This window comes from Ixodes scapularis, unplaced genomic scaffold (genome assembly GCF_016920785.2).
Source record: "Ixodes scapularis isolate PalLabHiFi unplaced genomic scaffold, ASM1692078v2 PGA_scaffold10__122_contigs__length_95168666, whole genome shotgun sequence".
Lineage (NCBI taxonomy): Eukaryota > Metazoa > Arthropoda > Arachnida > Ixodida > Ixodidae > Ixodes > Ixodes scapularis.
Window position 1 is genome coordinate 9,057,348 of NW_024609836.1, and position 27,510 is coordinate 9,084,857.

Consider the following 27,510-nt stretch of genomic DNA (forward strand, 5'->3'; position numbering starts at 1 on the left):
ATCCCGTTGCTTCATTCTGTCTAGTTTGTCTAAATTAAATTTTACCCGATGCTTTAAAGGGCAACTTCGCTTACTTTTTGAGCTACCCAAACGAACTACATTTCCTGAATGCCCCAACGTTGCTCTTCCCGACAAACTAGTTTCCATCTCTAAATTCAGATTAGTTATTGAGAAAACGGCGATGCCAAAACCAACATTCACATTTTACCGCCCTTTTCAGGGCACGACGTCACGTGCATGCACGCTTGCAGATCGTGCAGAAAGTTCAAAAACCAGATATCGCACTTTTTTTCCGCTCTGCTGAGTGAGGGCCCAAGTTAACTTTCACAGCGTTCGGTTCGTACCATTAAACTTTTCGTGACCAGTCAGAAACAAGTTCGACGTCCCACAATAGCCCAAACAGGGAAAAAGTGACGTCACGTACATTCGCGGTGAACTCCAGATTTGAAAATTTATTAACCTAGTGAAAGAATTTTATTTTGTGAAAATATTTTGGTGTCTGGTTCTTCTCTGTTTATTAGTGTATTTAACCAATTTTAAGGCAAATTAAAGATCATAAAAAGTAAGCGGAGTTGCCCTTTAACATTTGGTTTCCTTTTTCATTTTGCGACTGTATGACCGTGTTGTTCCATCATTTCAGACAATATGCTTGCAGTTGTTTGTTTCTTGAGTGATAGCAGTGTTGACATTGTCCCGTCGAATTGGCTCAATGGAAATGAGTGCCTCTGGCTGTCGAAGTTTAGGGCATCAAGAGCCATCAAAGCCGTGAAACTCAGAGTCCCCAGATTCGACATACACAAGGCACAGCATTGTGATCCTGAGCAAGGAAGGTAGGCAAGCCAACATGTTTTCTGTTTTTTTTATGCTTTTTAGCCGAGTGTCTACCGAAGTCAGAAAATGTAGGGGAATTTGGCTAACTACCGTGGTCATAAATCTGATGTTACATTTCTAGTGACTACTATTCTCAATCCACAACCACAAAGATATCAGTGGGTACTCCTAACATAAACTGAAGCCCATTACATAAAATAAGACCCCTTGGGAGCTAATATAATTTCGATAGTTCTAGGCGTCTGTGCTGCTCTAGGTTTTTTTGAGCGGTCTTGCCGTCTCGAAGTAGAGTCGAGCCCACATGTACCTGATTTTTCCTAATATGAGGTAATCAATGTGCTATGAACACTTTTAACTGCCTACACCTTTCTTGTAGGAGGAAATTAAACAAGCTAATCTTTTTCTTAGGCGAATGCTTCATTCTAGTAAGCAAATCTTTTCCTTAGATGAATGCTTCATTTGATCTTTGAGCAACCCTATATACATATGCCATCTCTACTTTGGATTTTGACTGTCTTCGGTTGTGAAATATGCTATTTCATTGTCTGCTTATCTTTTTTTAGATACTTTCCAGAAAGCAAGATCGAAACTAAGGAAAGCGGAGGATACTTATAATGTTGCAACATCAACTGACCAAGGTTCTCAATTTTTATGTGAGCTGTTAGAACTTTGGCAACATTATACATTAATATGTTTTGCCTAAGACTCCAAGTTTTCTGAGCTTATTTTTTATTGCAAATTTGGCACTTATCACAGTTTGCTGCCAGTAAAGTTTCAGTGATAAAACGTTTCAAATTTATTGGAGTTTAATTTATGCAATATTGCCAGTTATCTGAACTTGAAATTCAAATAAATAATACCTACAGACACACCAAAGACACAGAAAGTGTTTTCGGTTATGATAAATATTCATGTGAAATCTGAAGGTTATGGCTTCCACTGCCATATAAAGCACTGACTCCTTTTTGTAAGATGCAAATGCACTAGCATAAAGTCAGAACGAGAATAGTTGCCATCCAGTTGCATAGATTGGATTATGTTGTGAGTAGCTTAGGTTGGATTCTGTTGTGTCTGAGTTATGTTGGATTACGTCATGGAGAAGGGTCGTGGTAAGCGCAGCATTCTCATCGGATGAGTCAGATGTTGAAAAAGGACTCCAGGGAGCCCCACGACCACCACCACCTTTTGGACATGAAAGGTCAGAGAACATTACCTATTTTGTATTCAAGGAGCGAAGTTTAGGAATCACCACGAATAGTGAGGATACTTTAACTTTTACTCGTGCAAGCACGTGCAATGTCTGGCCTCTATGCACTATGACAATGAACACATAAACTGCATTTGTGGCACGTACATTAACCATAGTGAGGAAAACAACAGCGCCCCTGGCAAGCTTCGCACTGCAAATATAGAAAATGTATAATAGAACATAATCGAAGGTAAAGTTCAGTCCCACAAGCTGAAGCTGTTTATGACAACATGCCCATCTCAGGCAGCACACAGTATTGGGCCAACATTGGATTTGAGGTGGCAAAGAATGGCCCAAGAATGGCCCAACTGAGCCATATGTTTCCCAATATTGGAAACACATTGGACAATAATGGACTATCAAAGCCAATGGTTTTCCCATATTGGTGATACGTTGGCATAGGCTGGTCAACATTGGACTGTCAAAGCCAATAGCTTTCCAATATTGGATATATGCTGGCATAAGTTGTCCAATATTGGACTGTCGGAGCCACTAGCTTTCTGATATTGGCTATACGCCGGCATAAGCTGTCCAATATTGGACTGTCTAAGCCAATAGCTTTCCTATATTGGATATACGCCGGCATAACCTGTACAATATTGGACTGTCAGAGCCAATGGTTTTCCGATATTGAATATACGCTGGCTTAAGCTTGGTAATATTAATCTGTCAAAGCCAAGAGTTTTCCAATATTGCTGATGTCTTGGTATATGCTGGTCAATATTGTACCGCCGTAGCCAATGGCTTATCGATATTTGTGTCGCCTAGCCTATGGACCCGCGACCCTCTTTTTTGCATTGCAGAGGTAGGAAATAGGAAAAGAGTCATTCATGGAGCTCCCTCGGGCGAGAATTTTATTTAGCCAACTTCATGGGGCGTACGTCGCCGGCGCTTTATAACCGCGATCACAAATACGTCATTAGCTGCCTATAGGACTATTGCAGTTTTTTGACGACTGCTCTCCCTTCGCATTGCCTTACCTCGGCGTTGACAACTTAATTCCGTTTTTTTATATTTAAGTATTTTTGTCTTTTCCAATGTATTTTGTACGTATACGTAGCGTTAACGTCTTTTCTTTGTCCGTGCCCCTGCCATGTTTGTATTTCTTTGTGCGTGCTCTATTTTTTATATTTAATGTTTCTGTGCATATTTAGTCATTGTCGACGCAGGTGTCAACAAACATAAATCCGCCGCTTACGCCGCAACCGAAGTGACTTCTACTTTTAGTTTTACGAGAGTCTATCCCTCCATAAAGTGATATATTAAACTCGAGTGAAGTCTCGAGAGGGTTGCTTCGACTGCCAGTGCACATGTCATCAGTGTAGGCAGAGCAACGACGTAGCAATCGCGACGCGAGAGCATACTGCGCCTCGATCTGGCCGGCGGCGCTCGCTCTGCGGAAATGTGAGCGTGGGACTCTCGAGCCCCGTTAGCTTACTGAAGCTGCAAGATGCTACTTTGTTGTCGCAAATCATTTGCCCTTCGAACGGTCGCGAAGCCGTTGCGCCTGGCGTACCGTACGCAGCATCTTTCAGAAACCGTTCGCGCAGCATCGCAACCTTCTGACTGCGAGCGTCGGTGATTCATCGTGTGTTGAAAGTCGGACGATGTGCTATTCGGGGTGTCTTTTTGTGTAACTCGTTCGTAAAAAAATTTGAAGTTTAAAAACGCGAAGCTAACAGTGTACAAACAGTTTTAAATTTATTGATAAAAATATATTTATATATTTATAGATATATTTGTGTACACCGTGCGCAAGAAATAGTCGCGCTTAGTTCTTCATTCTAAATTATAATGTGGTTTATACGACGTAAAATTTGCCCCGTTTAAAACCACTTTTGGACTGGACAGTTTCTTGAGAAGTTCGAAAGCTGACCTTCGAAGAGCTGTCCTGTTAAATCGGTGTTGACAGCAGGGTAGACGCTATGCGTGTTTAAGGCCAATCGTGTCTCCGGTTAGGGTCACGTGACTACTGTCTCGAAGCTGGTGATAAGGCAGAGCACGGAACCTGCCTAAAGCCCAAGGTCACGTATAACATCTACTGCACTATCAACCTTGGGTAGAAGTGACAAATTCTCTCGCTCCGTTCATTGTTGAGATGCCCCTGAAGATTAGCCTTTGTAAGCGCACCCCACCCCCGTTCTGGCCAGCTTGCTTTGTACTCCTTCTCTCTTTTGTTTCTCTCCCCCTAAGCTGAAGGAGCGGTGACGGTGCGTACTCGCCGGACTTGAATCCGCTCTCTGTGCGCGGGTAACGGCAGAAGCGTTATCACGTGGTTTGATGGATGACGCATTAGCCGTTGACAAACTCGGAATGCTGCGTCGCAAAGACCGGACTTAAAGGGATACTTCAACGAAATTTGAAATATTCCCGTCGTGTTCAAAAATAGGTTGAATATGATCCACAGTATCCGTAAATGACAATCGCACGTTTGTATTTTGATCCTGGTGGCTGTATTTTTCGTTATAAACGGCCCACTCTGGCAAGCGCTCGGAGAAGGCCCAGCTTAGAGCACGTGACATCCAACGCAATCGTGACGTAGGTCGTCTCAAGACGAGCAAAGCTACGGCGAGGCTGACGTCGAGAGGATGGCCTAGTGGTTCCAGCCACCGAAGCGGCTGCTTTTGTACGAATTTCGAGTGACGGGTTAATCTTCTATAATCTTCTAGGGGGACAATAGCGACTTCTGCGACACACAAAAGGGATTCTCGGGAAGAGGGGAGTTCCTCCTTCCCCCCTTCTCTCGTCGTGGCCGGAGACGAGACAACCTCCGTCACTAGCTGTCAAGGTTCCTAGACGAGCATTACAAACGAGGCGTTAGCGACATCCACCAGGTGCTCTTTGTTAATCGTTTAATTCGTTTTAAAATTCCTTTTCGAGACTTTTCTAACAAAATATTGGTATGTTCCATGTGATAGTGCTCTTTTGAACACATATAGACCAAAAAAATGAGCACCGAAATTTCGTTGTAGTATCCCTTTAAGGCTGCGGTACCACGGCGGCCATCTTGAACAAAACATTAGTTGAACCACCAGGGCGGCGTTGGCTCTCCGTATGAGCAAATGCTGCAAAACCTGCGCGCCAATTTCGAAACCCTTTTTCCCGTCGCTTGCGACCTTGAGTTTCCTTCTCCACTCTTACGCCCCTCCTTTCACGTGTTCACCCTCTGGCGCGTCGCGCCCACGTTCATTGTTGGGAGGACAATGTACCGGATAATCCCCAACTTGAGGCCCCCTGCCAAAATTGTCCGGCTGCCAAGTAATTTGAGCGAGATGGGGGTTTTGAAGCGGTATGGAAAAGTGGGACCGTCAATTTTGAACTATGCCTTTTCGATACTGCATAAGTTGTGTACGGGGCTGGCCAAGGCACGGGCGCGAGGACGTAACTGTATACAATGCTTGGGTTGCAGGAGCACTCGCGCGCAGAAATGGTAGGACGCGCTTTCTGAAGTCACACGCCTACATTCCGCAGCGTTGCAATCCTACGAGTAAAACAGAGTACATCTTCGGACAGTGCGTGAGTTGATGCCGGCCGTACGAAAGACACACCTCGCGCTTCCTGTCACTACTGCCTCTGCTTGCACGCGCTGCCGATTGGCGGTCCTTTCTTTATTTTGTTTCGTCGCTCTTTTGAAAATACTGAAACTAATATTTTCTCAGACCCTGCTCATCGTACCTCTGCACTACAGTTGTGTAAACACATTGTGATGTAATTTGAGATATGGGACGGAGTGTCTACATTCTTATTTCGTGTGTAATGCCGGCATAATATTCCTTTGCTGCAACAGGGTCAAAATAATGGTAGGGTCGGCAGCAAAAACTATTTCAATGACCGAATTATGATCAAACACCAGTAAGAACATAAAAAAGAAATCACATGGGGACAATAACAATATTGCTACAAGAGGATGGTGCGCGGGGCACAAACAATATTCGGAGTGACGTTGAGGGGACGCGACAAGCCAGATCTTTCCTGATGGCAGCCGTAAAAGTTGATCTGGTGCCTCGTTTTGATCGGCTTTGCACGGAAACTCGTCGACTACCGACTATCTTGTCAGTGGTGAACATAGTGAGCAAGAACTGGATGATTTTTTTTTGTTGTTTTTGTTTCTGTAGTTAAATTAGAGTATGGAAATTGTGGGCACCCTGGCGGCTCCCAAGCCAAGTTGCCCGACTGCGAGGCTCAAGCCGAACTTTTCCCGCGTGGCGGCGACGTCACGCCAGCCACGCGCACATCGGATGCGCCGCCTTGATAAGGATGATCAGAGGCGGCGCACGGAGAGTCGCTGCTTGGACTCCGGCAGCGCCGGTAGCAATGTTAATTGTCTTGTCCATGTCCAATTAAATGTAGTTTCTTGTTGTTGAAACCGTTGGCTCCGTGTTATTCCTCCGGGTCGGGTATGCAGCAAGGCAAACCGACCACAATGGCGCCCAACGTGGTATGCTGCCCACTCGCAGGAATTTCACGGGGCTTGGTTTCTTCTTTCGGTAAGCCTTTTTCATATTCCCCGTGTTTCCTATCGTTGTTTCGTACTTCCGTCACGTCCACGTTTGCTGTATTGGCGTGTTTGTGAATGTGTCTTTGTGACTGGCGGCAATTGTTTTGCGCGCTTGTGTTGGGTTTTTGGGGGCGTTTCTTTTTTTTGTGCTTGCAGGAATGCTTACGCGACGCAGCACCCGGATGAAAGTCTGGCCCGGTACGTTCGGGTCATGCAGGAGCTCTTCAAGAGGGCGGACCCGAAGTCACCGGAATCGGACAGATTAGCTCGGGTCAGAAGACAGTGTCACCCCAGGTACCACGTCTACCTGATCAACCGCACCTTTGAGACCCTTGAAGAGCTAGCCCGGGGCGCCCGCCTCATCGAGGAAGCTCTTCATGCCGAGCGGAACTACGTGCCGCCGCCACCAGCCAAGTACGCGCTCGAGCCGGCATGCGCATGGCGGGGCCCCGAGGCCTCCACGCAAGTGGACTGTCCGAACGAGACCTCCCTTCCCCACCACGTCAACCAGGAGAGTTGGCGTGGCATGCATGGTGAACTCCCGTGCGGGATAAGCGTATGTTCGCCTAACTCTCCCCGAGAGGTCCCCGGAGGTCACAGCGAGGCCCGTGAGGGTTTCGGGCGGGGGTCGCCACGACAGGTGGGAGGTCGTTGGCCGTGCCCTATCGTAAGCTGGGGCCCAACGGAGATCACCACCCAAGCGAACCATCTTCATCAGTCTGCTCCTGCAAGTGCTGGCGAAAACTGGCACGGTGCGGTCGCAAACCCGCAGCCCAGCAGCATTGACCCCCGCCGCAACGGAACAAGCCCTCCCCACAACAGCCAGTCGCAAGCCTGGTGGAGGCCCTCCCATAGTGGTTCCTTATCCGATCACTGGAGGCGGTCCGACGGGCACCTCGGTGCCGGTGGCCTAAGCAGGCAACTGTCGTCGGACTGCTGCTACGAGTGCGAGCAGCCCGGCCATCACCGAAACCAGTGTCCAAGACTTCCGGACACTACAAACAAGAGGTGGCACGAGACGGCGGCAAAGGGCCGGAACCAGAACCAGGGAAACTACTACGGCCGGCGACGCTGAAACCAGACAGCCACTCGCCGACGGCCGTTGCAGTCCCTGGGAGCAGTGAGGCCGTGGCACAGATTCCATCGGTATGTCGAATCCAGCCCGAGCCTAATATCATTGAACCGCGCATGACGATTTCACTGCTCGATTTTTCCATTGCCGCACTTTTGGATTCCGGGGCCGCTATCTCGCTCATAGGGGATTTCGTTTTCGAACTCTGCAAAGCAAAAAAGATAAGCCTCCGGGAGTGCGAAACCCGTTTGCAGCTAGCTTCTGGTACAGCGATAACAGCTGGAGGAGCCGTGAGGCTGCAGATTCGGTTTAATGGAAAGAAGCGACGTCAGCGATTTCTTTATATGCCAGGACTTGTGGTACCCGTGATCTTGGGCCGAGATTTCATTACAGGCGAAAGCATGACACTCGACTTTTCTGGTGGTGGATACCGGCTGGGACAACAACCGGAGCTGACTCCGTTTACCAAAAGGGAGGACTGCATCCCTAACTCGACCACTGCAGCCCACTTCACCACGGTGCCAGACGTCTTGCCTGTCGGCGTTCCGGACCGTGATACCCCGCAAGCTACGTAAGCTTTTCATCCGATACATGCATGACTCTGCCTTGGCAGGACACAGCAGTGGGAGCAAGACTTCCGAAAAGTTATCCCAAATTGCTACCTGGCCAGGCATGAGGCAGGATGTGCTCCGATACGCTCGTAGCTGCTCGGTGTGCCAGAAGGCAAAACCACGTGGTGGCCAGCCCCCCGGTCTCATGCAACCAATCGCGAGTCAGAGCCCTTGGCAGATTTGTTGCTGTGACGTCATGGGCCCCTTCCCACGTAGTACCCGTGGCAATCAGTACTTGTTCGTGGTAACCGACCACTTCACGAAGTGGGTTGAGTTATTTCCATTGCGGAAGCTAGATTCGCAAAAAATCTGGGAGTGTCTACTCGAAACATTCGCTAGGTTTGGCTTTCCTGCACAGCTTGTAAGCGATAATGCCTCCCATCTCACGAGTAAGGTGTTTGTGGACGCATGCGCGGTGCTGGGAATCAAGCACAAAAGAACTTCCCCGTACCACCCGCAAGCAAACATCACGGAAAGGGTAAATCGGAACCTTAAGATGATGCTAGTGGCCTACACCGAGCGCCACAAGGACTGGGACGCGAAACTGCCGGAGCTGGCATTCGCAACCCGTACAACCACTAATCGGTCAACGGGTCTCACTCCTGCCCAATTAAATTTCGGCAAGGAGCTTGCGTTCCCGCTTTTTAACAGTCTCCTTTCTACACAGTCTGGGGGAAGGCTTCGCCCCTACGTGAAGTTCGCAGAGGACCTGCGAAAGCGCTTCTCCGATAACCTAAGAGAGGCCCGAGAAAATCTCGACGTCGCCCGAGTACAGCAGGCAGAACAGTACAACCAGGGGCGACGTGACTTGCAGTTCGAGGTGGGAGATTTTGTACTCCGGCGTACTCACCCATGCACTGAGTGACGCCGCTCGAGGCTTCGCAGCCTCCCTCGCCAACAGGTGGGAAGGTCCGTTTCGCGTGCGTGAAAAGTGCTCACCACTCACTTACAAACTAGTTAACTGTGAGTCTAGTGAGGAAACCGGACCTGTTCATGTCACCGACCTTAAACGATTTTTCCAAGCAGAAGACGAAGATTCCTCGCAGGACCGGAACGACACTGACGGCAGTCCCGTTCCGGAAACCCCCTTGTCTCCACCAAGGCGGCGGTATAACCTGCGACGTCGGTGACACCAAAGAGAGAGGAACCTTTTTTTCTTTTGTCTCCTTGGCTTTGCCTCTCTCGCATTTTGGGGGTAGTTTTCTACTTCCACGGATCTGCCCCTTTTTCAAGAAAGGGGGGAGAGGATTGTGTGCCCGCCTCAGATCCGTTATTTCAAACTTTCTGGAAGGGGTCCGAAGATAACGTCAGGCTCAGCCCTCAACTGAGTCCCATGTCGTCTGCTTCTATGTTTTCTACGAAGCTGACTCATGGACAAAACCGTCGCCACACCCGCCATCTGAACGACACGGCGGCCGGTCTCATCGTGGACCGCGGCCACCCTCTACAGGGCGGAGCAGCAGCTGGCTAGGATCAAGGACCACGTGCAAAGCAGCCACCTGGTGGAGCCCTGATCCCGAACAAGCGACAAGCTGGAGCTGACCGAGCCGCCGCGCTCGTCAGCAGCCGCCGCGCTCGTCCAGCAGGCGCCTGCCGGACTTACAACGTCAGTCCGCCCAACAGCGCCATCCACCCCCTGACGCCCACAACGTCTCCGTCATCGACATGCCGGACGAAGCTTGAGGGGGGGGAAGTGTGGGCACCCTGGCGGCTCCCAAGCCAAGTTGCCCGACTGCGAGGCTCAAGCCGAACTTTTCCCGCGTGGCGGCGACGTCACGCCAGCCACGCGCACATCGGATGCGCCGCCTTGATAAGGATGATCAGAGGCGGCGCACGGAGAGTCGCTGCTTGGACTCCGGCAGCGCCGGTAGCAATGTTAATCGTCTTGTCCATGTCCAATTAAATGTAGTTTCTTGTTGTTGAAACCGTTGGCTCCGTGTTATTCCTCCGGGTCGGGTATGCAGCAAGGCAAACCGACCACAAAATATGGGACGTCCGCTGACGCTTGCGTCGGCTAACGGAACCTCAATCGCCGATCGCGGCCGATGTCATGGGCGTATACAAATACATCAAGTCGTCTGGGCGGGAGCAGTTGAAGCGCCGCACTTTTTTGGCCGGTCAGTAGAGACTCCGCGAATTCTGACTCGAGGCTACTCTGTGCGGAGGGAGCCGCTACTAAGCGCGACCAATCGGAAACCAAGGATGGCTGAAATTTCCTAATTGCCATGAGATTTGCAAATTCGTTCTTCCCGTCGTAGTAAATTCGTCCGAATCGCTATTCGATTTACTAATCAATTATTTGGATGAAAAGATATATTTCAAAATTCGTACGTGGCTCACCAAATGGCAATAAAATTGGTATAGGATTTCAAACCTATATAGTGTCACCCTAATTTACAATAGTTTTGTTTAACCCGAGACTGGGGTATTTCGGAAAAGGGACGAGAAGAAAAGAGACCACAAGGAGGCGACGTCTCAACGTCGCATCCTTGTGGCCTCTTTTCTTCTCGTCCCTTTTCCGAAATACCCGTCTCGAGTTAAACAAAACTATGGTTAACTTCCACCAGCTCGCCTGCACCCTTACAATTTTTTCACTAATTTACAAACTTGTTTCACTTGAGATTAGAGTTCACGCGCAAGCGAGCTGGTGGAAGCCTATACTAAAAAGGCCAGAAACAAGAAAAACAAAAAATAAATAAATAAGAGCGGGATAAGCGCAACACAGTCTCAAATCACAGCTGAAAATGGTTACTTGGTAAGTGTAAATGTCCAGACATTGTATTAGTAAAATGTATATATATATATATATATATATATATATATATATATATAAAGTCAAAAATGCGTACTGTCGGAGTTATTAATTCGAAGTTTATTCCGACGTTTCGAGCGGGGACCGTTCTTCATTAGGTGATGAAGAGTGGTCCCCGCTCGAAACGTCGTAGTAAACTTCGAATTAGTAGCTCTGACAGTACGCAATTTTGCCTTTGTATATATATATTAATAGAGAGAGAGAGATAGAGAGAGAGAGAGATAGGTAGATAGATATTTTTCACTATTTGCTGACGGCCGAAACTAACTATGCAACACAATTTTCGCTAAAGGCTACCGTTATTTACAAAATATGACGAGCGTAGTTATTATATCTGCAATAATTTGATAGCAGAAACATAATTCGATCAAGCTACTTGATGAGTTGGCGTTCAATGAAGCGGTGTTCGATGAAATGTCCACTATTCGATGAAACGCCAATCAATAAAACAGAGCTTCATCGGACGAAGATGCCTAGCTGTTGTGATCCGCAATATTTCGCGCAAAAACGAAAGACACCAGAATAAACAACAAGTAAAACCACAGAGCTGCCCCGCCTCATATCACCCTCAGTTGGAGCTCGACCGACACATTGCGCCGATCAAGCATCACCAACAGCTCAACACCTAAACGCCACGGCGTTCACTATCTTTGTTTGGGTGATTCCACCCACTAATATAACAACTCATACAATGCGCCGTGATAAAGTGCTTTTTGTCTTTGTGTATGTGTTTTCGTGACATCTAACTTCTGTTTGCGCTCTGACTAAGAATGAAACCATGTATACTAAAACATCGATAGTGGTCTCTATTTTTAGCAACGCTCGCACACGTCTTGTCTTTGACGCAGTGGCATTCTCATCTCCCATACACGGACAATTGGACAAAATAGGTTGGTCGGCCTTCACTCATTAGCTGCGGAACGTTTTGACCGTGACGTATGTATAATTCAAAGAAGCACCGACAGGCGGGTGCCCCTTTGAAAACAAATCATGCTCGCGTAGAGATATTTAGCGGCTATAGTATAGTCCGTGGGCATTTATTTCTAGGCCAACTCGTCGGCGTCATTCGGTACAGGCGCTGGAGGCGTGATGAAAATGCTGGCAGATGTCGGCTTGACGAGCCCCACACTCTCCCCTTACAGCAGATGGCAAATAAACCAACAACAATATTTGTCGACGGGCAATTGATTGAAGAGGCCAATCGGTAGTAGGATGACTCGACAAAGGGTAATTCATCAAAAATTCCAACTCGTTGACAATTGTCTGTGAGGCCATTCAGTTTCCACATTGCACTCATCTTCTGTATTAGAACACGAATCCCGGAGAAAAGCTCACCGGAGAAAAGCTCACCGGAGAAAAGCTCACCGGGGATAAGCTCACCGGAGAAAAGCTCACCGCAAAACCGGCGGATGCGGAGAAAAGCTCACCGGCCATTGAGCGTATGCGCAGAAAGGCTCACCGATATTTTTTCTTCTTTTTATGTGGAGGCTGTTGGATCGTGCGTAACATATATCAATTTATTATCATTAAAATTCGTCAGCTTTGTAAAAAATAAAATGTCCTCTTTTGTAATATTTGTTAAGCTTAATGGGTATATTGCTCCCAAATTGATAATCGCGGGTCAGTGTTTTTTGTGGCTTACTCTCTAGGCCAGGGGTTCTCAAACTGGGTTCCGGGGAACACAGGGGTTCCACGAGCTGGTCTCATGGGTTCCGCAAACACCCAAATTGCAACCCCCCCCCCCCCCCCCCCCCAAAGCCGCAGGCTGTGCAGCAGGACTATGCAAAGCGCCTTCATCTCACTTTGTACTGACATCGCGATTGATATGGTGGGGATATATGGGAGGCAACACAAGCAGAATTGCGTACAATTGTGCATCTGTTGCATCTTGGCCGGCAAATATGGAGGGGGGGGGGGGGGGGGGGCTCTGCGGCCGTTTTTGAGGCTTCCTGGGGTTCCGTGAGACCAAAAAGTTTGAAAACCCTGCTCTAGGCAACGAAAGCCTAACTAAAATGTTTGTGAACTTGAAGAACAGGAAAAAGTTAAAAAAAAAGGTAATGATGACTGCCTAAAACCTAAAGATCAAAGGTGTAAATGCCGAAAATTCAAAAGTGCACGCGCAACACCACGGTGCCTGAAACTCTCTTTGAAGCTTCTGTTAACATTTAAAAACAGGATAAAACAGTCAATAGGATATCGAGGCTTCTTTCTTCCACGGACATGCACGTTTTCTAGCCGTTCGTGCTGGTGTTTCCACAAGTTTCCTTTGTGTGATAGTGCCCTTCTACGGTGAGCCACTCATGACCTTCAGAGCGGCACACTGTCACCGTTGTTACCCGCGACCTATATACGAAGTAGTCTTCTGTAAGGTAGCGAAGTGGGCGAGTCGGTAAACGTTATACATGATGAAAACCGCTCAAACGACGACGACGGTGTGAAGAAAACAAACACGACAAGCGAAGCTGTCCTCGCAACTGAAGTTTTGTTAGTGAAATTAACATAAAGAATACAGCGTAGCCGACAATGATTACATTAACAAACATCTACTTATCTATTAGGCACTACACAATATTTGGACCTCAAGCGATTCACACACCGCTATTCATATTAGCTCGCAAAAAACAAACCTCTTTATCTGACAGAGCTACCGACGGCGCACCCTCAGCTGTCAATAAATTGTTGCCTTTTTTACCGGTGTACGATGTTCTGATTTTATACTTGCGGCTTCATTAATTTACAGAATGGGTGATTACTAATTTCTGAGGAATTTGTAAATATGCCCAATGAACCTCAAGAATATTACAAAAACGAGGAGATATTTTTAATGAAGTGACGAATGCGAATTGTGTCAAATTTCCACGTTTTACGCAGAATCAAGCTAAGCTAAAAAAATATTGGTGAGCTTTTCTCCGCATCTGCCGGTTTCGCGGTGAGCTTTTCTCCGGTGAGCTTATCTCCGGTGAGCTTTTCTCCGGTGAGCTTTTCACCGGTGAGCTTTTCTCCGCCGCCCTTAGAATACATACACATGTTAGACATTTTAATATAAGCAAGTTTCGGGCACCGGATATTTTTTTGAAAAGCTGTTTCACCGAATTTCGCATCTCCCGGTTCGTCGAATTTTGATATGAAATCATAATATAATTATTATACTTGTCACTTCTTCAATTAGAAATGGTTACAGATAATTATAAAATAAAAGTAGGCTTTCGCAAAAATTATGTCGATTATAGGCTATGCCAACGTAGCCGAACAGTAAAAAAAAATGTTACGAGGGTGTTTTTGTTAGGGTTCAGAAAAGACAAAGGCGATTCTTCAAATGAGCACTGGTCACACAGGCCGACTGGTAACATAATTAAAATAAAAGCACCGACTTCACAGAACAGGAAAAAACAATTTCACTAGACGTTTCGCCTCCATGAATAAACGCCTCCATGAATAAACGCCTCCATGAATCATGAATAACCAACTCGCCCAAGCTGAAGTTCTGAGGCCGGATTCTCAAAGCGAACTTACGACGAAAAAAATGCGTACGACAAATTTGAGAGAAAATTCGTATTCTCGAAACGAAATTGTCGTAACTTTTGCGCAGGTTACGACAAAATCCTACGACAGCTCCGAAGCTGTCTTACGCACTTTCTACGATCAAATTAACATGGCCGACAACGTCGCTCAGTTGCTCGGTCGCGACGACCCAACGGACATTTATTTTTCTACCTGCTCTTCTTGCGCGTCCCGACTTCAAGCAGCAAGAAAAAAATGAAGAAGTACTTGAAACCGACCACGACGAACATGAACGCTGGATCCACAGACACCCGGAAAAGGCAACAAAGGCGACGATCCCACCGACCAAGCGAGCTCGGCAGAATATATAGGCCTAGCAGGCACTCCGACCCGTTCCGGCGCAGCATTGCTCAGACGGTCCTTGGCCAAGACCGTCCGCCCACGACCGGCTGGCTTGCTGAATGAAATATGCCCGCGCGACCCTTGTGGACCCTCCCCGTATGAATAGTTTGATAGCTGAACTAAATTTCAGAGGTCAACCGATTCCCCTTATCATCTCGATCATCTTGCTTTCCGAGGCAGCGGTGACGAGCGCTGTCGTCGAAAAGGGACTCCTCGATTCTATCTCCTTGTTTTGTGTGATATAGAGCTCAAATAAACGCCGTATGGATTACCTTCGCAACACGCTATGTACACTTTGTTATTAGTATGCCATTTTTAACTGTCGAGCTGTATCAGTTTGTGGGAGCTACGTGTATGATGCCGGTCCAACCTTTCTTTACCGAGTGTCACGTCAGTATCGAGTTGCAATCGTAGAAGATTGGTCCCGAAGCGCTTAACGAAACGCAGTCTGAATCCAGCACTTCGATCAAACGCACGCGTCCGCTCCGAGTGTGAATAGGTATTTGCGTGACTCTTGCTGACACTCTCGGAGTTCAAACGTTTCTTTTTTAACGTCGGCTCACTCCTGCATTTCCGAGGCCGCGAGAAACGCCGCGGCCGTTTGTTTCCTTCTACGTCGCTTTGCAAACGACTGGCACGGGGCTTTTACCAACGATGACAGTTGTGTTGACTTCGTAGCGATCGAGTTTGTAGCAGTCATCGAAGCGTTTAAATCGTGTTAGCGTCGATATAACACTGCACGGACACGAACCCTAGACAAGCGGTGGTGGAAAGGTCGCCCGTGTTTATGAGAATCAGCTTGAACACTTCACATTTACACACAGACAGGACAGGACATACACAGAGCTGTCTATCAACGAGTGGTTAGCCTGTGTTTGTTATTAAAAATCCACGTGCTCCGAACTATGCCTAGCTCTCTAATTGGTTGTTCGTTTTGCCGAAGACGCCGTTGCCATAGCGACAGCACCGGAAGTCATCGTTTCTCCGTAAGAGGTCGTAACTTTCCTCCTCTCACTTAAAAACGCGTTTGTGAATACCGCTCTCGCCTCATCTTACGATGATCGTAACTTTACGAACTTCGTAGCTAAGTTGTCGTAGGTAAGAGGTTTTTCATGAATCTGCAGCCGGATTCATAAAAAACCTCTTACCTACGACAACTTCGCTACGAAGTTCGTAAAGTTACGATCATCGTAAGATGAGGCGAGAACGGTATTCACAAACGCGTTCTTAAGTGAGAGGAGGAAAGTTACGACCTCTTACGGAGAAACGATGACTTCCGGTGCTGTTGCTACGGCAACGGCGTCTTCGGCAAAACGAACAACCAATTAGAGAGCTAGGCATAGTTCGGAGCACGTGGATTTTTAATAACAAACACAGGCTAACCACTCGTCGATAGACAGATCTGTGTATGTCCTGTCCTGTCTGTGTGTAAATGTGTAGTGTTCAAGCTGATTCTCATAAACACGGGCGACCTTTCCACCACCGCTTGTCTGGGGTTCGTGTCCGTGCAGTGGTATATCGACGCTAACACGATTTAAACGCTTCGTTGACTGCTACAAACTCGATCGCTACGATGTCAACACAACTGTCATCGTTGGTAAAAGCCCCGTGCCAGTCGTTTGCAAAGCGACGTAGAAGGAAACAAACCGCCGCGGCGTTTCTCGCGGCCTCGGAAATGCAGGAGTGAGCCGACGTTAAAAAAGATATGTTTGAACTACGAGAGTGTCAGCAAGAGTCACGCAAATACCTGTTCACACTCGGACCGGACGCGTGCGTTTGATCGAAGTGCTGGATTCAGACCGCGTTTCGGTAAGCGCTTCGGGACCGATCTTCTACGATTGCAACTCGATACTGACGTGACACTCGGCAAAGAAAGGTTGGACCGGCATCACGTAGCTCCCACAAACTGATACAGCTCGACAGTTAAAAATGGCATACTAATAACAAAGTGTACATACCGTGTTGCGAAGGTAATCCATACGGCGTTTATTTGAGCTCTATATCACACAAAACAAGGAGATAGAATCGAGGAGTCCCTTTTCGACGACAGGGTTCGTCACCGCTGCCTCGGAAAAAAGGTGATCGAGATGATAAGGGGAATCGGTTGACCTCTGAAATTTAGTTCAGCTATCAAACTATTCATACGGGGAGGGTCCACAAGGGTCGCGCGGGCATATTCCATTCAGCAAGCCAGCCGGTCGTGGGCAGACGGTCTTGGCCAAGGACCGTCTGAGCAATGCTGCGCCGGAACGGGTCGGAGTGCCTGCTAGGCCTATATATTCTGCCGAGCTCGCTTGGTCGGTGGGATCGTCGCCTTTGTTGCCTTTTCCGGGTGTCTGTGGATCCAGCGTTCATGTTCGTCGTGGTCGGTTTCAAGTACTTCTTCATTTTTTTCTTGCTGCTTGAAGTCGGGACGCGCAAGAAGAACAGGTAGACAAATAAATGTCCGTTGGGTCGTCGCGACCGAGCAACTAAGCGACGTTGTCGGCCATGTTAATTTGATCGTAGAAAGTGCGTAAGACAGCTTCGGAGCTGTCGTAGGATTTTGTCGTAACCTGCGGAAAAGTTACGACAATTTCGTTGCGAGAATACGGATTTTCTCTCAAATTTGTCGTACGCACTTTTTTTTGTCGTGAGTTCGACTTGAGAATCCGGCCTCTGGCCTCTGACCAGTTTCGCCTCCCTTGCGGGAGGCATCTTCAGTAGTTACACAACAATGCCTGTGTAAGCTTCGTGGAGAGGGCCGCGTTTTTTGTTACACACGGATGTGTGTGTCCCTGCGAACAAACCACGATTCTAGGAGTTTTCGGGACCCCCAACTGTCCTCCCTCGCCAAGGTCGTCGCGGCCGGGAAGTCAAAATAATGCCCTATTGTCCACACATAGAACACCAGTTCAGACTTCACTCGGGTCGCGTGGGATGCGCACGTGACGTCACGCTTGTGTTTACAAAGCAAATGAAAAGTTCAACCTCAAGTCAACGCTATTTATCAAATATGTCCGTACTTCGTGGAGAGGGCCGCGGTTTTTCTTACACACGGATGTGTCTCTGAGAACAAACACGATTTTAGGAGATTTTCGGGACCCCCATCTTTGTCATAAGGTGATTCGTTTATCGGACTGTTCGTCGCAGCGAGAGTGCAGGGAAGGATAATAATTCATACCCTCTATCGTGAAAAAGAGAAGAATATTTAAAAAAAAAGAAAACGAAGCGAAAATTTCGATTTCCTTTCTTGTGGACAGGGCATTGTAGGTGAACGTGGCTTCCTTGTTTGATTCGCCAAAGTAGCAACAAAGCGGCATTTTACGATCGAGCGAGCACCGTCGGAAACACTGCCCAAAATAATTTTATAGGGAGTTTCACGGCTTTCCACTGCGACATAAGCACGTGGATAGAAAAACAAATATTGACAACAATAAATGTCGAATATTTTTGGCACGCTCACACCTGGTTTTTCTTCATAATTTGATGACTCATATGTTGATTTTGTTTGCGGAACCGTACTTCTGACCGGCAATTTTATTGCGTACGCGAAGCTTTTGCGTGCGATCCACTACAGTTAATTATTTTGGGGTGTCCAAGTTGAAGCGGTGCGTGTTATTTTTCGATCTCTGTCCGAATGATACAAAGTTTCACGTTTTCACCCTGTGAGTGAAGTGAGTTGGTCAGTGCTAGCATCGAAGGCTAACTCCGAACTCTAATTTGGAAATAATGTCTCTGTTGCCGCATCGCGGACAAAGATATATATGCTCTTATCACTGTAGCAAAATAATGTGGCAGGATTTGTGCTCTTGTTATGATCGTGTACCATTTTAGTCGACGTCATCCCAGCACGGCGTATCGTTTTTGTATTCGGTTCAGCCCTGCAAACCACACTTAGGGAAAAAATGAAAGTTTGCACCTTGTTTGTTCAATTTTTGTTATACAGAAGAAACACATTGCGCCCCGTGTTTTTGAAGGCACGGTAGACGGTGGTGACGGTGAGGTGACCGACCCCCATGTCAGCCGGCGTCTCGCTCGACCTCCTCGGAGGATAGGTCGTTTTTACTGGTGACTGGTGCATACGTGGAGCAACTCCGCGCGCATTGCGTTCTTCATCTCAGAGAACGCAATACATGACTCAGCTCTATCTCGTCATCGCTCCAAAATGACAAGTAGAATTCGCAACTGTAGTCGGTGACAGGTCAAGAACGAAGTGGGAGCTCCTCCCACCCTGTTCCACTTCAGCGGAGCGAACGGGGGAGAGGAGGTCGCCCCCTCTCCAGCGTTCGCAAATGGCAAATTTTAGTTTATTAGGCCACTAACTGTCAATTTACGCTCGTTCCTTTACGTCCGCCGCAGCCGATAATGTTATCCCCGAGAATACCAAAAGTATAATTTCTTTCAGCAAAAAAAAAAAAAAAGAAAAAAACATAATAATAAAAAAACGCCCGGTATATCACAGCTTTGACAACGCTTCACGTGTGTGAGGTTCGATGACCGACAGAGAACCACCGCTGGCCGTGCTCCCGAAGCGGGGAAGTGCAATTTATGGAGACCGATCATATTATCAGAAAGGTGCAGACTAGGGAGCCTTCATGTGCGCGAAGCGCACATGGAGGCACTCTAATGCAGACAATCCAGGAAAAGTATTCTTGCAACTATGAGGTTCCAGTTGTACTTACACATGCATTATCGTCAAATTTGACGGAGTTCCTTCCAACACTAAAGAGTTGTCAAGAGTGAAGATTATAAAGGAGAATATCAGCAGGAATCTATTGTCTGTTTACTGAAAACAAAACAAGCATCAGAAAAACGCATTTGGGCGGCCGGGGAGGCCAGAAGCACGGACTGCGCGCACCCAGCGTGGAACCAGCGAATGAGAGGGCACTCCTAGCAATCTGTTTTCAGAGCCACGGTATGCCGACTGCCGGCCAAATGTCCACTTTAATTCTATTATGGCTTTCGAAACGTAAATACACGCTCGAGAATTTTCAACAATAGAGAGTTTTAGTAGATCGTTCCGATACCTCCGATAGCCCCGATAACGATACTATGCATGCGCCAGGGAGGCGGTGGCGAAGTATCGGGATATCGTTATCGGAGTCATGGGAACGATCTACTAAAACTCTCTATTATCACGCGAGCGCCGACCGGCCTGTAGATCAGCGCATCGTCACGGCGCGATGTAGCGATATCAATGACAGTACGCGCGTGCGCAGAAGAAACGCGCCGAAGTCGGCGTCGGCTGCTAAGCTGTTTCCCCAATCACGACCCACCCCTGGCGCGACGCCCACCGCTTGCTCCACCCCATAAGCAGGGGACCTAGTAATCAAAGCGACACACACGGTACGCAAACACGAACAGCAGCCAGTAGGAAGGACACCGACACGAGCTTAGTCAGCGAACGAAAAGACAGACACAAACTTCACTTTAGGCAAACAGAGCAGGGGTAGTTACAAGGATGAGAGGCGTGCGCAGACGGAGGTAAGCAGTGCACAATAAATACGCGAAAACTCGCAGCAACCGAAGAACCACGCAGCAAACACGTACGTGCACACGCACCAGAAGCACGTGCGTCACGCTGCGTATGTACGCGGAAGTGGCGATTTTGGCAGTTCGGTAATTTGAAACATCGATATCGATTGCGTGAACAATTTATTCAGCAAACTGAACCGGTGGAGCCTCGCATAAAAAAAAAAAAATCGCTTGACAATATGAAAGCGACTGAAATTCTTCCTGAAAGCTATATTAGCAGAAAGTACCGTGTCATAAAGGACCTCACGAGTTTCGACCAAGTTTCCCAGCACGTTATTTTGCAAGAAACGGAAGAAGCCAAGAGTACAACCAGTTTCCGAAGCTGGCAACCACAGCTGGAATCAGCGCCATCCTCGGCAGTTTCCTGAACCTCGCGTAGTCACATTTCAGCCACCGCCACATAGAGGGCGCAACCAGACATCCAATTTGTGTTTTCTGTATGTTTTATGAATTTTTAAAATAAATAGGCTCGATTAGTGAAAATATGGGCTAATAATCAGGACCTGGAACAGTAATCTACATTTAATACTAAAAATATCGGCCTAAATGTCTGCCAAAAAGGGTCAAAATACTCGGTTTTGACTATCAACAAATTCGTGATTTCGCCTATATTCAAACGTTTTTTATGGAAACTCAAAGGTGAAATTTAGAAAAAGGGCCTCTAATGACAAAGCAGAATAGGTTTTTCTTTGCAGGTCTGCAAGTTTATTCAAATGTGCCAATCCCTAAGCGCTGTACCACTGTACTACCAAATGAAGTTTGCCAAAAAAAACTGTTTTTGTCACTTTTCACGTGAGCATTCCGAAAAAAGTTTAGGCCACATTACAATGAAATGTAGCGTAGCTCTTTCTACCATAGTTGCAAACACATGTAAAAAGTTTCAAATAAAATGACCGAGTAGGCGGCCAAAAATCCGCGACTGAATGTGCTTCCGCGAGGTACATTTTTTAAAGTAAATATCTGTCAAAATAAAATGAAAAACGAAAAAAGGGCCTCTAATGACAATGAACGCACTCTTCTTCTATAACATTCTAAAATTTGAAATAAATTGCTCCAATTGTGCACCCTGTACCACTGTACTACGAAACCATGTTTCGCCGAAAAGGCCAATGTTCGCGGGTGCCCACTGAATTAGCGTTTTGCACTAGGAAAACAAATCCTACATCAGAGGAAGGATAATGTTGTACAGGACAAGATGATATATAACACATAATTTTAGAAAGCTTGAACACGCCACAATCGCATTTCGAAAACTTGCGGAAAGCGTCATATGTCATGGCCGCCGTGGGACCGCAGCCTTAAAGGGACCATGAAATGACTTTTTTACTTTTTCCAGATAACTTTTACATTAAACCGTCAATGTTCACTGAATGCCGAACAGGCATCCGTTTTCGTCTCGGTTTATTAACTTCTACACAAAAAATTAATGAAATATCGACTTTTTCTTGACCGCAAAACAAGCCGTGACGTACGCTGCTTCCGGAACCGGAAGTTCTCTCGGCAGTTGGAGATACCTAGTTGGAGATGGGAGCGTTAGCGCGTTAGCGGCGACGAGTTGGGGTGTGCCGGTAGGTTTTACTGCGCCGATGTCACCGACGTATTTTCTGAATCGGCGCCTCTCATCGCCGCATCGCAGCTGAGCGAAATTCAATGAGATACGTTGCGCTACAGCGACAGCATGGGGCTAGTCCCATACGCCGTTATGCCTGTTGGGAAGTGCAGCGAGTCTTCCGGTGAAGACTCCAGAAGTTAACCCAACTGTCATTGTTGGTAAAAGGCGGCCAGTGTCAGTCGTTTGCAAAGCGACGTAGATGGAAACAAATTGCCGCGGCGTTTTTCGCGGTCTCGGAGATGCAGGAGCGAGCCGACGTTAAAAAAGATACGTTTGAACTACGAGTGTCAGCAAGAGCCACGTAAATACCTGTTCACACTCGGAGCGGACGCGCGCGTTTGATGGAAGTGCTGTATTCGCGCTGTTGGTAAGCGCTTCGGGACCAATCTTTTACGATTGCAACTCGATACTGACGCGACACTCGGCAAAGAAAGCTTGGACCGGTATTGCGCGTATACCTCCCACGAACTGTTACAGCTCGACAGTGACGTGCAGTCTGTCAGAATAAAAATGGCATACCAATAACAAAGTGTACATACCGTGTTACGAAGGTAATCCATACAGCGTTTATTTCAGCTCTATATCACACAAAACAAGAAGAGAGAATTGACGAGGGTCCCTTTTCGACGAGTGTTCGTCAACCCTGCCTCGGAAAACAAGGGGAAGAGATTGACCTCACCTCTTAACCTAAAATTGAGGTCAGCGATCAAACTATAATACGGGAAGGGTCCACAAGGGTAGCGCGGGCATATTCCATTCAGCACGCCAGCCGGTCGTAGGCAGACGGACGGTCTTGCGACGAAGCAACGCTGCGCCGAGTCGGAGTGCCTGCTAGGCCTATATCCTGAGAGCTTCGTAGGTGCGGGATTCGCGGCTGTTGTCGCTCTTCTCGGGTGTTTGTGGATCCAGCGTTCTTGTTCGTCGTGGTCTGTTATAAGTACATTTTTTTCTTGCTGCTTGAAGTCGGCACGCGCGAGATGAAGACGTAGAAAAATAAACGGTCAGTCAGTCAGAGTTCTGAGAGAAAGAAAACCAAAGGAAATAACCGTTCTGAACTCGGCCCTGCCCTACTGCGCACGCGCAGTGGTTGCTTCGTTTACCACACGATAGATGGCGCTTGGCTCTCAGCATTATCAAATTTGGCAATTTTTGCCACACATCTCTAATTATGCTACAAAATGTGGATCTGAATATTATTTAACAAAACTTTTAGGAAACATTCGCCGGCTATTTATTGTTTACGATCGCGGTGCTGGTGAGGTAGGCTCTTACCCAATAGGCGACCTGGATTTGGCTGACGTGCTCCTTTTCCGCCGATGCATCGTAGTGAACAGGCGAAGGAAGGGAGGCGCAAAAGAGTCCAGTTTTCTTTTAAAAGTTCTATAGCGAATAATTTTTTTTTGGCTCCCTAGTTTTGTGTTTTTGTGTTTCCTTTCACACCTTTTACGACGTGCGGTGGATGAAACTCGATTTTAAAATCATTTCATGGTCCCTTTAAAGGGACACTGACACCCCCCAAAATTTTTTTTTTTCATTTTTTGTTAGGCGCTTTATTATGGTGTCAGAGGACTACCCAATTAATATTTTGCAACAGACTAGCGTATTTTTTTAATAAAGCCAAAAGACGCAACTGCTCGAAACCGAAACCGAAACCCGACGGAGGTCGGAGAAGTGGAGAGAAGAGGTGCGAGTGGCGGAAGTCACGTGGTTACACCCGACCGTGCGTTTTTTTTTTTTTTTTTCTCCCTTCTTCTTTCCGTAGCAGACGACACGTCATGCGGCGTGCGATGCGGCGTGCGGGAACTGCTCGCCGTGCGATTTTTTCGCACTTATGTTTGTTCCGCTCGTTGTTCTGTACTCCAAGATGAGTCGCTTTGTACATTGAGGAGTTGGAGATGAGTAGTGAGTGCCCGTGGTGAATTTCCATGATCGGCTCCGAAAAGAATACACCCAAGATGTTGCGTGAAGAGCTGGCTCACATGTCCTGCATCCGAAAAAAAGTGGCATTGTGCGACAGAGTTTCCGAAAGATCAACGGGATCGGGACCGATGGCTGGCTGCAATTCCTGTAGAAGATATACGGGCACCTCGGAAAGCGGACGCTACCTGATTTATATGCTCCTTGCATTTTGTGGAAAGTGATTACATTGAGTTCGCAGGTGTCAAAACGGAAATCCCATACCATTTAATTCAGCGAAGTATCGTCCACAACATTTTTTGGTTATTCTTTTTTGTTTGTTTCTTCAGTGATGATTGGTAAAAAAAGAAAAAGATATGTAAACATCAAAAAATGTTTGAAAAAAAAAAATAAATAAAAGTTGACGGGGGATCGAACCCGGCCCTACGCGTGTGAACCGGACGTCTTTCCCACTGAGCTACTGGGGCAACTCGTTTCTAATAGATCTCTTTCCTTAGTAAGCAATAATTCAGCCGGTAAACTGTAAGTTGGAAAGTTTGCTGCTGATTTTTCTCTAGCAAAAGCACTCCCGGGTCGAAGTCTGGAAGCACCACGCCTTGGGGACATTCGCACCTAGTAGGGAAATCGTACGCGTGCATATTCAACTCGAAGTAGACACGTCGTGCTTGACGTTTGCGCGAGCGATGTCTTCAGCCACGAGAAGGGAGCGACGGCTCGGCGACGTCTTCGTGCAAATCGGCTTGGTGGCCGGGCGTGTCGTACGGGATGAATACCGATTCTTTTGATCAGTCCCAAATTTCTCTTTTAACGGTAGACAGAATTCGCCGGTACCGCGAACGACAGTTCTGAAATAGAGGTCCCACGCCCGTCGTCCGCTACCATCGCCGTCCCCGCGAGTCCCACGATACGCGAAACGACGAACGCACAGAATGCTTCCGGTTGTCTGTGGAACTTTTTTTTTCAGTCAACGTATTTACAGATTTTTAGAAGCCACAAAAATGGGCTTCATATTTTTTTCTATTTTTAATACTGAGTGTGTGCCTTCAGTGACCAACGACTTTGATTAAATTTGGTGGTCGCATCGATACCTTAGAAAACGGCACGTGACCGCGAAAAAGAGAGTGAGCGAGACTCGAACCGGCCAGTTCTTGATCGGCGGTTTTCGGGCGGAAAGAAACCGAATTTCGAGCCGCAAATTCTGTTCTGGGTAGTTGAGTTCTCATATGTCACGTACAACTAAAAACCTCGGCGAGCATAAATACCCTGTCAGTGTCCCTTTAAGCGCGAAACACATGTACGACGAAACCTTCCGATCCGACGTGCGGACTGCCGGAATGACCTTGGGGGGGAAAGGGTTCTCAACGCTCTCCGATGCTACGAACACCCTCTCCCCCCAAGGTCGTTCCGGCAGTCCGCACGTCGGATCGGAAGGTTTCGTCGTACATGTGTTTCGCGCTTTAGTTTCGCGCGTGATGCGGCCTGCGGGGTGCAGGCCCGCTGTGGATTTCGCTTCTGTGGTAAATGGCATCTCGTTCGAAAAGTCCTACCCGTGTCAATTTCTTAAAAAAAAGCCCAAGACATTCTTGTGAACAGTTTAGTGTTCGGTTCGGCAAATGGCAGCGTGTGCTACATCGTGTTGAATCTTCACGGATCACTTCCTTCTAGTTTTTGTGTTTGAGTGGTTGTTCTGCAGTGCCCGTGTTGACATATAAGTCGGATTACGTCTTTCAAGTCCGGTATTTTCAACGTAAGTGTGCCGACACCTACTTGGTGATCATTGTCCGTTCTTGTATGGGTAATCTTCCGGATAACCTCTAGAATTGGGCAGTGCCTATCTCCTGACAGCTGGGAGAATAATTTTCCCGCAGTCTTACCGACAGTCGCCTGCCATTACCTGTCTGAAATAATGTCACAATTGCAGGTAGAATACTGACCTTTTTATTCTACCTTTGTTTCGCAAAACACGTTTTGTGGCCACCTTTCTGGTCGACATTTACGTTTCATCGACATTCGTTACGCGAGGGGCATTTCGTCGCGCGTGTATGCCTGAGGCGCGTGCTCACCGAACCAGCCCACCTTTTCACGCCACTTCATGCTAAGTCTAAAGCGGTTCTTTGCAACAAAAAAAAAAAAAAAGAAGAAACGAAAACATATTTTGAGTTTTTTTATAAAACATCGCGTGTTGATGAAACGATCTGTCTATGAAATGTAGTTCGATGAACTGATTGCACCGCCAATGAGGGGCGACTAGTGGTAGAATTTTGGGGGAAAATTCTGCCAGCTGCCGGGAGACTAGACACTACCCAAGAATTACCCCGGTTGTTGCTTGCTTTGCAATCTTCTTAGTTGTATCACAGCTGAGTAGTACCTCTTCACATATTACAAATTGCTGAGATTGTGCTTGTCTACAGAATAAACTGTGTGCAATAAACTTTTAGGAGATTTCAAAACAATCCTTTGTGTCTGTTTACCTTCCTTTTTGCAAACAACTTAGCCAGTGCACTTGCAAAAAGCTGGGCGAGTGCAATGATGGCCAAAAATCAGCATGACGGCCAACATTGGATCGGGTCGCGCTTCCAGTGTTGTCCGATATTACGCCGGTCTTCGCCAATGTGGGAGCACCTTGGCTGGAACCATGGTTTAGCAATGGCCCAACATTGGCACCAATGATGGGCCGACATTGGCTGCAACGATGGCTGAACAGTGGCCCAACATTGGCACCAATCACTGGGCCAACATTGGAAAGGGTAGCGCTTCCAATATTGTCCGATATTGAGGCCGGTCTTTGCCAATGTTAGGCCAATGTCGGACCGACATTGGTGTGCTGCCTGGGATATTTCATGAGGAATAGCTGTTCTTCATTGGGAGAATTTTCCAGGCCCCTGAATCTACAAGGAACCTCTTATTAGCAGTGTATGGCTTGGATTTGATCAACTTTTTTCAGTTCTGTGCTGACCTTGCCCAAACCAAATACTACCCGTGATCAAGGCAGCAAAGAGGTCCTGAGACATTGGGAGTTTCTGGTAGGTTTGGTTAATGTTTAGTGTTCATTGCTTCACATTTCAGTGGCGCTGTGTCAAAGGAGAGTAGTGATCATCCAACTGCAAGCAGCTCTGTGTGCCCGCCCTCATCAAGCCCTCCAGGTATGCTTTTCGGTTTTAGCATATGGTGTGCAATTATTGATTAGTCAATTGGGCACAGGCTAATAACAGACTCATGTAAGTAATGCTTATTTAATCAATAAGCTTCCATATTGTAAACAGAGCATTATTTGTAAACGTGACTAAAATTAGATTTAGCGACGTAGGCTGCTTTATTTTTATCAAGAGCAACCACAACAGTGTCGTTGAGCCGTGCAAGTGTAAGGCAAGTAGCCTCCTGTTTTACTATAGTATTTGATATGTAAGAAGTGCAGTAGTAGCTCCATCTCCTTCACATGCTCGTTGTGTTCCACCATGCTTTTGCTGCGCTTGAGAGGCATGTGCTGT

General features: G+C 47.1%; 1 long non-coding RNA gene across 1 annotated transcript; it reads left to right on the top strand.

The window, feature by feature from the left end:
- The first annotated feature begins 703 nt into the window (after positions 1-703).
- Positions 704-27,171, top strand: LOC121834847. The gene is made up of 3 exons (XR_006077353.1): positions 704-830; positions 1,395-1,469; positions 27,089-27,171. It is a non-coding gene; the product is annotated as an uncharacterized LOC121834847 (long non-coding RNA).
- Positions 27,172-27,510: the final 339 nt, after the last annotated feature.